Source organism: Garra rufa, chromosome 7 (genome assembly GCF_049309525.1).
Source record: "Garra rufa chromosome 7, GarRuf1.0, whole genome shotgun sequence".
NCBI classification, from domain to species: domain Eukaryota; kingdom Metazoa; phylum Chordata; class Actinopteri; order Cypriniformes; family Cyprinidae; genus Garra; species Garra rufa.
This window is the reverse complement of record NC_133367.1, coordinates 22,549,115-22,562,495: the sequence shown is the minus strand read 5'-3', so window position 1 is coordinate 22,562,495 and position 13,381 is coordinate 22,549,115. Positions and strand designations below refer to the sequence as shown.

The window sequence follows — 13,381 nt, the reverse complement described above, 5'->3', positions numbered from 1 at the left end:
ATGCTTTTGTCAAATTAAAACCGAAACATCCAAAAGTCTATAACGAAGATGAACTGATAGCGTCACGTGTTAATGATGCGTGTCATTAACCGATCTATGTACTATAACATGTAAAACGGGAACATGAAAGGAATATTCTAAAAGCAACTCATGTAAACAGCTTAATCATATTATTGTCTTATTCAGAATAAGGTCATTAATTAGATTACTGATGTCCATGTAAACGTAGTCATTTACTTGGAAATCTGAATACATTTTTTGTTATATCCTTTAACTCACAAAAAGATCCAGATTAAAAGTCATTGTTTTGAGAAACTAGCTACAGTGATGACAAAACCAGAACTGAATTTACTACATCATTTGCAATGTACTGTAAGTTATAATTCGCTAAAAAGAATTGCCTCGTAAGAGTCAATTCTTCAAGAAATGAATTACACCAGTTGCTCTTATGAGGACTGCATCGTTTACGCTTTATTGTATGTTTCGATCGATTCGCTAAATTAACTGGTTTATAAGAATCTTTTTTTTTCAGGAATAAGACTACACTGATCGTGCTTTACGTTTTTGATTCACTAAAAAAAAAAGTTTAATTGGTCGCTTTATGTGTCTTTGATTCTCACCTCATAAAAGTCATTCCTTCTGGAATCAGTCTATACCAGTTGTGCTTTTTGTTTTGATTCACCAAAATCAACTTCGAAAATTCGAAAATGTAATTCAATTGGAAAGCAAACCACAGGGGTGGTAAACTAAATCTGACTTCATTGTTTGTTATATGTTTTAACTCACTAAAACAATCTGGCTCAAAAAAGTCATTATATTGGGAATCGAACTACAGTGGTGTCTGATTCGATAAAAAAAACCAATTCTTAAGAGCCATTCACTGGGAATAAGAATTCACTGGCCACACAATATTTTATGACATTACAATATTTTTGACTCACTTAAAATAATCGGGTCATTAGAGTCATTCGTTTAAAAATCAGACTACATGGGTAGTGTCGTATGTTTATGATTTGCTCATTTCATACAAATAATTTGTTCAGGAATCAGATTAGACCTGTATGGTTTTTGATTCACTCAAAAAATTAATTCACTTTAACGTAATTTGTTTGGGAATTTAATTACGCCGGTCACACTTTGTCTCTGACTGGCTAAAAAGAATCACCTCAAAAGAGTCATTGCTTCAGCAATTACACCAGTCACAGCTATGAAGTTTACATCCTTTACACTATAGTTTTGATTCACTAAAAAAAAATGTATTCAAAAGAATCATTGCTTTGGGAAAACAGTGCCTTGCAAACTTATTCACACCCCTTCATTTTTTTTTTTAATTTTGTTATGTTGCTGCCTTATGTTAAACTACTTTAAATTACTTTTTTTCCCACATCAATCTACACTCCCTACTCCATAATGGCAAAGCAAAACATAGGTTTTTAACATTTGTGCAAATTTATTAAAAATAAAAAACTGAAAAGATCCTGTTGCATAAGTATTCATACCCTTTTCTGAGACACTCGAAATTTAGCGTTTAGAGTTAAACTGTGGCAAATTCATTTGAATGAGTATGATTTAGAAAGGCACACACCTCTCAGAAAAGGTCTAACAGCTGAAAATGCATATCACAGCAAAAAACAAGTCCTGAGGTCAAGATAACTGCCTGTAGAGCTCAGTGACAGACTTGCGTTAAGGCAATGATCTAGAGAAGAGTTCAGAAAAAAATCTGCTGCATTGAAGGTTCACAGAAGCATTATCCATAATGGAAGACGATTGGAACAACTAGGACTCTAGAAAATGTCTGCCAGCCCCCATCCAAGCTGACAGAGCTTGAGAGGTGAAAATGTGAGGCAAAGAATGGCAGATAATTGCCAAATGCAAATGTGCAAAGCTTGTCACATCATACCCAAAAAGACTTGAGGCTGTAAAGGTGCTTCAACTATGTACTGAGTTAAGGGTATGAATACTTATGCAATGTACTTACTTCAGTGTTTTATCTTTAATAAATTTGTAAAAACTGCTTTGTCATTATTATGGTGTATGGAGTGTAAATTTTACAAATGTATTAAAAATAAAACACTGAAACAAGTACATTGCATAAGTATGTATGTGAAAAAAAATTAAGGGGTATGAATAATTTCCCAAGGCACTGTAGTTGTGGCATTTTCAATTCAATTTTTTTATTCACTTAAAGAACTGTTTATAAGGGTCATTCTTTAAGGAATTTATTTACTTTTTGCATTTTGCATCTTAGATTCTCTAAAAATGATCACCTCATAAAAGCCATGCCTTCTGGAATCAGACCACACCAATCGTGCTTTTTGTTTGATTTACTAAAATCAACCGGTTCAAAATGATCATTAGTTTGGAAAGCAAACCATAGTGGTGGTGAACTATGTTTAGTTTGATCATCATTATTTTGGGAATCGACATAGAGTGGTGGCAAAATGATGTCTTTGATTCGCTAAAAAGAATCATTTCATAAGAGTCATTTCTTTAGACTACACCAGTTGTATGGTTTTAAGTCACCAAAAATAACCGGATAAAAATGCCATTTGCTACAGTGTATGTTTTGATTCACTAAAAAGATCCAGATCAAAAGGAGTCATTTGTCAAACTACAGTACTGACACTAAAAAAGATAAGCTATAAAGAGCTGTACCACAGAGGGCCAGATTTAAACCATAATGCGAATAACTGCAGTCACTATTTATTACTTTACCCTTGTCAAAGAACAACTGATAGCAATTCCCTCGATAAATAAGTCTCCAATGGTTTTTTTACTCCAAATCCGAAAGAATTGGCTCTAAAATGAATGGTTTATTTACTGTTTAAATGCGTCTAGCCAGCCCAGGGTCAAGAGTCTATTTCCAGAGATTCCTCTAAATAGACTTACATTTATGTATTAACTTCCTGAGCTTTTTCATCTTTGCAAGCCTTTCCGAAAACTCCATAAACAATGGGAACGATGTTTCAGTCTACAATGTTTGTTTTACTGGCAAGACCATAAAAAGCATCCACTAACAGAGTAATCAGACCCAAAAGAAGTCACATGAAAGCATAATTGATTGGATGTTTTGGTATGAGGACTTGGGGAAAAAAATGAACATGCAAATTCAATTAGATGTCTGCTAAAGCATGAATAGCTTCCTATCCATCTTTTAGATTAAAATCTGACTCGAAAAACGCAGAGCATCACCTCACTGGAATACCTATCCAGATTCCAGACTCACAGGAATGTAAAGTCCCTACCGGAGCGCGACTGGAATGTAACAAGAGCGTTTCGGCCGCATCCAATCGGACTCCCGAATTACCTGGTTAATAAAGAAAATGATGAATCGTCAAAAAAAATGGGACCTCAGGCATGATCAGAATTCGTGCGCCTATCCATCACAAAGGAATGTTCCGGAATTAGAACACAGAACTTTCCGGAGGCCAGGGGGCCACCTGTTCGGAATGCAACCGCTTTAGTGAGGCTAGAACGAACGATACTGTTTGGAATAGGAGCAAATCTCAGAGCTATGTAAACTTAACCATCTGTGCAGGGCGACATCTGAATAAACTGCCTAGCAGCCGCTACCACAGTGTTATCAAAGGCAAACAGCTCTCATAACATCAGACTTCAGTTGCCAAGCTCATCAAGATGCTTCAACATACAAACAGGGAGATGATTGGATTTGGGATGGTGCCGTTATGAAGGTAAACGTCTGAGGTGAAATTCAAAGGTTCATAAATACAAAGAAATGAGAGTTAGAAAGAAGAAAATCTGTATGTACTTAGATAAATAATAACATTATATAACAATCTTTTAGCTACAAAATAAACGAGTATTTTTAAATTCATACACAAAATAGTATGTGTATTGTTGTATACATACAGAAATACTAGGGGTGTCACGATATACCGGTATTGACGATATTCGAAAATGAATCGTACACATACGATAATATGACATATCAATCCATATGGAGCGTTAAACTCTCACGTGTAATTTGTTTTATTCATACTCGACTCCGGAGGGCGCCCTTGTGAAAAAGTTGTTTTATTAGGAGTACTTTCCAGAAAATCTCTTATATAGACAAAGCCATCCAGCTGTCGCTGAATAAAACGCAGAACAAAATGTTTTGAACAAAGCATGAAGAGAATCTCCACACAAGGGTATGGTTCATCTGTGCTCTTCAAGCCATCTAAGGTATTTTCATACGATTAAAGTATATTTATATTGCAGTGCTAATCGATATAGCCTTTATCACTGTATAGAATATGTTCAAATAAGAATCAGTTCACAGAAGGAAGCTAAACACTCGATCGACGCTGTAACGCAGGTTTGGAGTAAAAATATGTAGTTATTCTCATGAATTGTCTTACTTCGACACTGTGATAAACTAAAACGGTTAGCATTTTAGTCTATTCTGTTTAGTGTAATTGTGTTTGCTAACTCTAACTTACATTAAAAGCCCCAATGGCAAAACTTCTCACAGACTTTTTCTGTCAGATTTAACCACAAATTACATTTTATATGAATCTCTGGTTTAGTTTCATGAATGAAAACAAGTCAAGGATTCATATTGTTGATACTCGGATGTAAACAACAGTATTAACTGCAAGGTTAGTGTACTACTGAATACGTTGTTCTGCTAATTTATGCTGTCTAAACCACAGATAAAAACATGTGGAATTTGCTAAATCATATAGAGAAGGACTTGTATGGAAAGGGCACACTGTTTTGACTAACTAAAGACAATAGGTGGTAAAGATATATACGAGCAGTATTAATTAAGATATTAGCCTAACATTCTGACTGAAAATTATAAGAACAAACACAAATATTGTCAAGATTCTCACCCTGGAAATCCTGGTTCAGTTTGGCCAACCACAAACGCCTTCTGTTCCTCAGACAGTTTTTTGCGCTCTTCTTCGTTTTGTTATAACTTTTGGCAGTCTATAGTAATCCAAATTTTTTCCCGTTCTTACCGATTAGTACAGCCCAAAACATGACAATAATTGACCAATTTACGCAGCAATAATCAGCAAAAAAACTGCTCGATCTTGCAAAAAAAAAAAAAAAAAAAAAAACTTTGTTCTCCTCTCTTTCTTGATCTTCCCTTTCTAGCCTGTACTCATCTAACAACGCCTAATATATGGTATTTTTGAGCACTTCCTATGTTGATCTGTCTCCTTAGGATGAATCACTTGTTGTATTCCCAATTTTTAAGTCGCTTTGGATAAAAGCGTCTGCTAAATGAATAAATGTAAATGTAAAATATTTGAGTTTTGTTCAGTTCAGTGGCTTTGTTTACATTCAGTGCCGCCAATATAGCCGATATGGATGTGAACACACTATAATGCAAGTAAAAATGTGCAGTTATTCTGATTCTGGTTTAGTTTATAAATGAAAACACCACATTAATGACTGAAGCAGCCCTTAAGTTCTGAGCAAAAGTTACTATAATGCAACAAACTGCTCCTCAGGGTTTCAGACCTGAAAGTGGCATTGAAACCAATTTCAGGTTTTACAGGAATGTTCCAATCACTAAGAAAAACCCATTAAGGGTGTCGGAATAGTGGCTGAGAGGTTGAGAATAAGAGACACGCTCTCAAATGGGATTGTTGTGCCGCTCGCTCTCGGCACAATATCGTCCACTTTCCCCAGAGACAACCTGACAGGAGTGATGGACAGATGAAATTGACCTGTGAGCTTAGGAATGGTGGCATCTCGTTTTCTACAGTTTAGATGCCTGCTGTGGCTTCCTGCGTTTCGGTAGTTTAGGGAGAGAGGCGAAGCAAAAAAGATGGAAAGAAAAGAAACAGTAGGGGGGAAGCGAAAGCCGATGAGTGGGAGGAAGACGAAAGATTTTTCTTTCTTAGTTGTAAAACTGCATAAAACCAACCCAGCAAGGATTTTCTATCTCTCTAGTGACAAGAATAATGAGCCGAGTTTTTATTTTCTAGTTGAAAGGCTTTTTTTCTAGTGCGTGTGAATGTATAATATCAGATTTGTTCAGCATTCTGGCCAACATATTACAGGAATTGTTCAACCAAAAAAATGATAATTCATCATTTACTCATCCTTAATGTCTTTCTGTGTGACTTTCTTTTGTGGAACAAAGGAGGAAATATTTTTTGCACATAATAAAAATGTAAATAGTGACCATGGCAGTCAAACAAGACTTTTTAAGCAAGATGAGAAAAATGTTGAAAATGAGATTCAAATGCTTTCGGATTTTCTAATATTTTAGATTACCCTAATGGCAAATTTCACATTTTTGCAAAAAATATAATCCGTAATGTATGGAAGCCCGTTTCTGCCACTGAATACAAAATTTTGGTAAAAAAAGGTAATTGCAACTTTTTATCTCACTATTCTTACTGTTTTCTTACAAGTGCGAGTTTACATCTCAAAATAAATATAGTGTCACAATTCTGAGAATTATAGTCAGAATTTTATTATATAAACTTGCAATTGCGAGATATAAAATCGTAATTGAGAAATAAACTCGCAATTATGAGAAATAAAGTCAGAATTCTGAGATAAACTCATAGTTTCTGAGAAATAAATTCACAGTTCTGAGAAAGTTGCAGTTCTCCAAAATAAAGTCAGAATTGTAAGTTATAAACTCGCAATTCTGAGAAAATTGCAATTCTTAGAAATAAAGTCAGAATTGTGAGATATAAACTCGGAATTCTGAGAAATAAACTCGGAATTCTGAGAAATAAACTTGGAATTCTGAGAAATATACTCGGAATTCTGAGAAATAAACTCGGAATTCTCAGAAATAAAGTCAAAATTCTCCGAAATAAAGACATAATAGTGAGAAATAAATTCGGAATTCTGAGAAAATCGCAATTCTCCGAAATAAAGTCATTATTGTGAGATAAACTCGGAATTCTGAGAAATAAGCTCTTTATTCTCAGAAATAAAGTCGAAATTGTGCAATATAAACTCAGAATTCTGAGAAATAAACTCTCAGAATTCTGGAATTCTCAGAAAGTTGCAATTGTGAGATATATAATCAATAAATTTACAATTCTGAGAAAGTCACAGTTCTCCTAAATAAAGTCAGACTTGTGAGATATAAACTCAGCATTCTGAGAAATAAACTTGGAATTCTGAGAAAGTTGCAATTGTGAGATATAAATATGATCAATAAATTTACAATTCTGAGAAAGTCACAGTTCTCCAAAATAAAGTCAGAATTGTGAGATATGAACTCGCAATTCTGAGAAAATCGCAATTCTCAGAAATAAAGTCAGAATTACGATTAAAAAAAGCAAACTCACATTTTTTTTTATTTTTTTTTATTTTTTTTGCAGAATTGCAATAAACTTGGAATTCTGAGAAAATCGCAATTCTTAGAAATAAAGTCTGAAAAATGTTAATGTTGAGATATAAACTCATTTTTTATTCATATATGTGTGGTGGAAACGGGATTCCATAGTATAATGAATAGATCTGATTTACATCAGAAAAGGCAGAATAGTAACTTTTTTACTAGTAATCTCAGACTTTTGGATTGTATTCCCTACAGAAATGTTGGTCAAATTTTACAATATGATTCCAAACATTAGTTAACATGAACTTACAATTAAAAACAATTCTGAACCATTTATTATTCTAAAATCCCCCCCCCCCCCCCAAAAAAAAAAAACAATGAGTATTATCTAGTGAGACCTTATTGTAAAGAGTTACTGAATATTCTACTTTTACATTCCGAATAATAAGCAAAAACACCATTTTAAATGAAAATAATATGTACTATTTTTATACTGCAAGTCAATCATTCCAAAATATAATCTTTCCACATTTGCATTTCAGCTTCTCGGTCCAGCTGACTCCCTCCCATTAACTTTCATTTTAGGGAATGATGGGATGGATATCTCAAACGTTCAATTACCAATTGATCCATCACAGCATCTTTCACAGCTGCTGGATTTATCCTGACCTCCCTTGGCATCCTCCCATTACCTGGTTTCCCCCATCATCAGATAGATCAGACCTGCCAAAATCTACCATTGGCACCGCAAGACACCCGGATCAGACAGCCCTGACTGAGAGCCGTGAGGTAAACGTAGCTTGTTGTCTGGAGGGTTAAGGAAATAAATTGACGACAAATGTCTGCTGTCAGAACTCACTGTGCAGACAAAAAAGTAACTGTAGAAAATGAATGACCTCTGTCGGCATAACCGGCTTGATCGCAGCTGGGAGATGTTATTTATTAGGGAAGGTCTTGATAACACTGATGAATTTTAGCAATAATTCCAACTGATTTCGATCCGTTCATACTGGGGTGCGGTTAGCATAAGTCAAAGTCTTGAATTACGGTTCTGAAAAGGTTATGGTGATGAATGCTAATTGGACATGCTAACACATTTGAGCTATGAGACTGAAAATGCATACTTATAGGATGCATTAAACGTATGTACGGCAAGCAACTCAAACTAGTATGCTAGTATTTTGACATGCATTTATATTTGCTAGATGCTAACACACTGCTAACTTTTTTTTTCTCAGAATTGAGATATAAACTGATAATTGCGGGTTACAAATGAAGTCAAAAGCAATTTTGACTTTATTTCTCACAATTTCAAGTTTTTATATCATGCAGTTCTGAGAAAAAGTCAGAATTGCAAGTTGTAAAGCCAGAATTGTGGGATATAAATTTGCAGTTCTGAGAAAATATCAGTCTTTTTCCCCCTCAGAACTGGACATTATAACTCACAACTGTGAGAATTTATCTCACAATTCTGAGAAATAAAGGCAAAAATGCGAGATATAAACTTGCAATTCCGATAAAAAAAAGTTTATATTTCACAATTTTGACTTTAAAACGCACAATTGCAAGTTTATATCATGCAATTCTGAGAAAAAAGTCAGAATTTTGAGTAAAGTCAGAATTGTGAGATATAAGCTTGCAATTCTGAGAAAATATCAAGTCTTTTTCTCCAGAACGACTTTATAACTCACAATTGTGTGTTTATATCTCACAATTCTGATTAAAAAAAATAAAATAAAAAATGCGAGATATAAACAACTGAGTTCATATCTCATAAACTCCTAATTCTGATAAAAAAAGTCATAACTGTGAGATAAACTTGCAATTTTGTGAAAAAAATGTGTGTATTACAACTCTGACTTAACTCACAATTGCAATTTTGAGAAATAAAGTCTATATCTCGCAATTCTGACATTAAAACTCACAATTGCAAGTTTATATCATGCAATTCTGAGAAAAAAGGCAGAATTTTGAGTTATTAAGTCAGACTTTATAACTCACAATTACGAGTTTATATCTCACAGTTATGAGAAATAAAGTCAGAAATGCCAGATATAAACAGTTGTGTTCATATCTCATAATTCTGACTTTATTTTTTAGCAATTGCGAGTTTATATCTTGCAATTCTGAGAAAAATGTCAAAATTGCAAGTTTGTATCACTCAATTCTGACGTTCTCACAATTTCAAGTTTATATCTTGCAATTCTGATTTTAAAACTCACAATTCTGAGTTTATATCACGCAATTGTGAGAAAAAGTCAAAAAAGTCAGAATTGTGAGTTACAAAGCCAGAATTGTGAGATAAATTGGTAATTCTGAGAAAATATAAGTCCCCTCAAAACTGGACTCACAACTGCGAGTTTATATCTTACAATTCTGAGGAATAAAGTCAGAAATGCAAGATATAAACAATGGTGTTCATATCTCATAATTCTGACTTTATTTTTAGCAACTGCAAGTTTATATCCTGCAATTCTGACTTTATAACTCACAATTGCAAGTTTATATCACGCAATAAGGAAAAAGTCAGAATTGCGCGTTTGTGTCACTCAATTCTGACTTTATTTTTAACAATTAACGAGTTTATATCTTGCAATTCTGACGTTAAAACTCACAATTGCAAGATTATATGAAGCATTTCTGAGAAAAAAGTCCCAATTGTGAGTTACAAAGCCAGAATTGTGGGATATAAAAAAAAATTCCTCAGAACTTGACTTTATAACTCACAGTTGTGACTTTATCTTACAATTCTGACTTTAAAACTCACAGTTGCCAGTTTATATACCACTAATACCACTTATATACCATTAATTCTGAGAAAAAAAATCTGAATTGCAAGTCAAGTCAGAATTGTGAGATATAAACTTGTCTTTTTTTCCCTTAGAACTGGACGTTATAACTCACAATTGCGATTTTATATCTCAAATCTGAGAAATAAAGTCAGAAATGCAAGATATATACAACCACATTCATATCTTGTAATTCTGACTTTATTTTAGGCAATTGTGAGTGTATATCCTGCAATTCTGACTTCTTTCCTTTGCAATCCTGACTTTAAATTATAACTCACAATTCTGACTTTATTTTTCACAATTGCAAGTTTATATCAAGCAATTCTGAGAAAATAGTCAGAAATGTGAGTTACAAAGTCACAATTGTAAGATTTAAATTTGCAATTCTGAGAAAGTTTATATCTTACAATTCTGACTTTAAAACTAACAATTTCAAGTTTATATCATGCAATTCTGAGAAATAAAGTCAGAAATGTGAGATATAAACAACATTTCAATTCTGAGAAAAAATGTCAGAACTTAGAGTTGTAAACTGGCAGTTGCGAGAAAAAAAAACTGAATTGTGAGATAAGTTGCAGTTGCCTTTTTATTTTTTTATTCAGTGGCAGAAACAGGCTTCCTTAGAACATATCTGAACATTAGCATATTAAAAAAGTTAAAAAAGCTAATCGCCTTAAATGTGTACACATTTCTAGCATGATTTAAATGTTACCCTCTAGCTAAAAGCTAACAAAACTTCTAAAATCTATCTAAATTTCTTTCATTTTCATTACTTCCTAAAAGTGTATAAATACACATTCAACTATATGCTAATCAAATCATGCAAGAAATGCGTGTATTAAATCTAACACTGCTTCAGTGTTAATATTTAAACATTCTATCATCTAGCTTTAATTTAATCCATCTTTAATATTTGTTACCCTTAACTTTGAAGTTCATACATAAGTCACAAGCTTGTTCTTTTGTTGTGCAAGGAATTGTGAGCAAATTTACCGCCACCAAAAAAGCATCTTTTAACATACTATGGTTTAGAATTCACAAACTCGACTCTTGCACACTATTTATAACAGAGTATGCAAATTAGAATGCAAGTAGGTGAGAGACAGTGTGAGAAGTCTCAGCTTTTCCCTTTGAAACTCAATAGAGCTAAGCGATACTGCTGAATACAGTAGCAGCCACATAACACGTCAATACACTACTTCCACTTACAACAATGACTGAAAAATGAGTCAAAGTGTTGCGGTTATGATCGAAGAGCCACAGAAAAATAATCAAATTTTAGCCATGCTACCAGAGGGCAGGGAGAGGTGAAGGTCATGTTTCACATTGATTTCTAAAGAAGCATGTAAAATGTGTCCCACCACACCATGGCTATTTGAGAAAAAAATGTCAGGGCTCAGACAGTCCTGAGGCAAAATCTGTTGGAAATCCTTTATAAATGCATTATTTAACCCTTAGGGGCAGAGACGGCCAGACAGCAAGACAAAGCTGTCAACTTGCTGTCAGCAAATTTAGATGATAATAATGCAGTAATCGATTTTAGAAATGGCTAGAGATTAGAGCTCTCCAGTAATTTTAGCACAAACAAATATAAATAAGCTATCTAGCAACAAACGCTTTGGCTATAGCGACTGTAGTGACATTTACACAAAAGAAGCTGCACCAAACCCAAAAAAGGTGGCTCGCTGTTAGCTGGCGATAACCCCAATTCTGCCCACTGCAAATATTTAAACCAAGCACATTAAAATGGCTCAGTTTAGCTTGTTTTCTTTTCTAGCCTGATGGCCTTGGAGTGCCCCCATGCTGTTTGGTTTTATTTTAGAAGTGTTTAGATATGGCTGAGGCAGCTGCCAAGCTCTTTCAGTCTTTGGAAGCTTCCAGAATGCCTAGCCAGCCACCTAGAACACAAGCTTTGAAAATGCACCACTTGCTGAGTAAAGGTGGCAAGCTGCCTTTTATGACTTGATAAAACCTGGCTTAATAGGAAAAGTCATATATTTATGGATTTAGGCTAAGCACATTTGCACGTGTAGAATGCCAACCGCAAATGAGGATACTGAGGCAGCATACAGAATTGCTAAATCACAATACAGATGGTATTAGCTTGAAAGACCTATAAATTGCTGCACTAAGCTTAATAGCTGGCCTGTCAGACTTAACGCTGAGCAAAATTTCTTCCATCTCATTGTCTGCACAACTCAAAATGTCACCAGGCTCAGAAGCATTGGACGCAATTACCAAACTCAAAAAGACAAATCGCTAAATAATAGCCAGACCGAGGCAAGAATAGGCCGTGTGTCCATCAGGGACTACAGGCTGCAATTTCAAAATCGATTCGCTCCCACAAAAGACAACCGGCTGTCCTGTGACGTCAGGCCTTGGGAATAATAGCCTCATCTCCACTTGATGAATGTGTCAGCACTTGAAGCACGGTGGGGGAAACAATGATGAAGCCCCCTCTCAGCAAGGAGAAATACACAGAAACACTGTGAAAGAGATGAGAACGATTGCTGAGATGTTACGCCCTGTAACAGACGCTTACCACCCACTCAAGTCTTGAATAATTTAAATTGAACAAAAGCTCTGCCTGTTGTGGAAAGAAAGATCAAACGACGATTCCTCTCAGGGATAGATCACTATAACACTGGCGTTAGGGAACAGGCAGAATCTCCATTCGGACCTTTACAAACACCCAGCATTTTCACATTTGTATTGTTTATCCAAGATAAGATGCTAAAGCTAACGCTTTGCTAAAGATAAGACTGGAATTACATCATCTTTCCTCTCTCTTGCTATCCACCCCGAACAAGCGATAACACATATCTTTCTCTGTGCTCCGTCTCCTCAGATCTGCAAGCCCTGAGCTGACTGAAGTGGGGCGCTAACCTGTTTACTTATAAATGGGATATTGGTCAATGCTAGTATGTAAGATAGAAAGGGTAACACTCCTAACATTCTCTGCTGTGCTGTTCCGAGACTAGTGTTCTTTCCCAATATTGCATTTCTGTCAACACTAGTGTGGTTGAGTAGTTCATCCAAACCACCCATTGCAATATGCACTATAGTTTGAGTCTTCTAAAGCCATTCAGTACCTTGGTGTGAGGACCAGAGCAAAATGTTTTACATTTAAGAAAGCCATAAAGGTTTGGTGAGTAAAAGATGACAGAGTTTTCATTTTTAGATAAACTAATCCTTTAAGGACACCAAAGAGTTTATATTGCTGGACATTGTGTAGATTAAACAGAGGTAGCTTGCACATTACCAGCCCTGGACATCCTGTGCCCAGTGATAAAAAACTAATACAAGTGCAATCTTTCTTTCA

The 13,381-nt window shown here is 34.9% G+C and overlaps 1 protein-coding gene across 2 annotated transcripts in view; it reads right to left on the bottom strand.

Annotated features, from left to right (window-relative positions):
- sh3bp4a (SH3-domain binding protein 4a) overlaps window positions 1-13,381 on the bottom strand; it is a 48,219-nt gene that overhangs the window by 10,055 nt on the left and 24,783 nt on the right. The window lies entirely within an intron of this gene.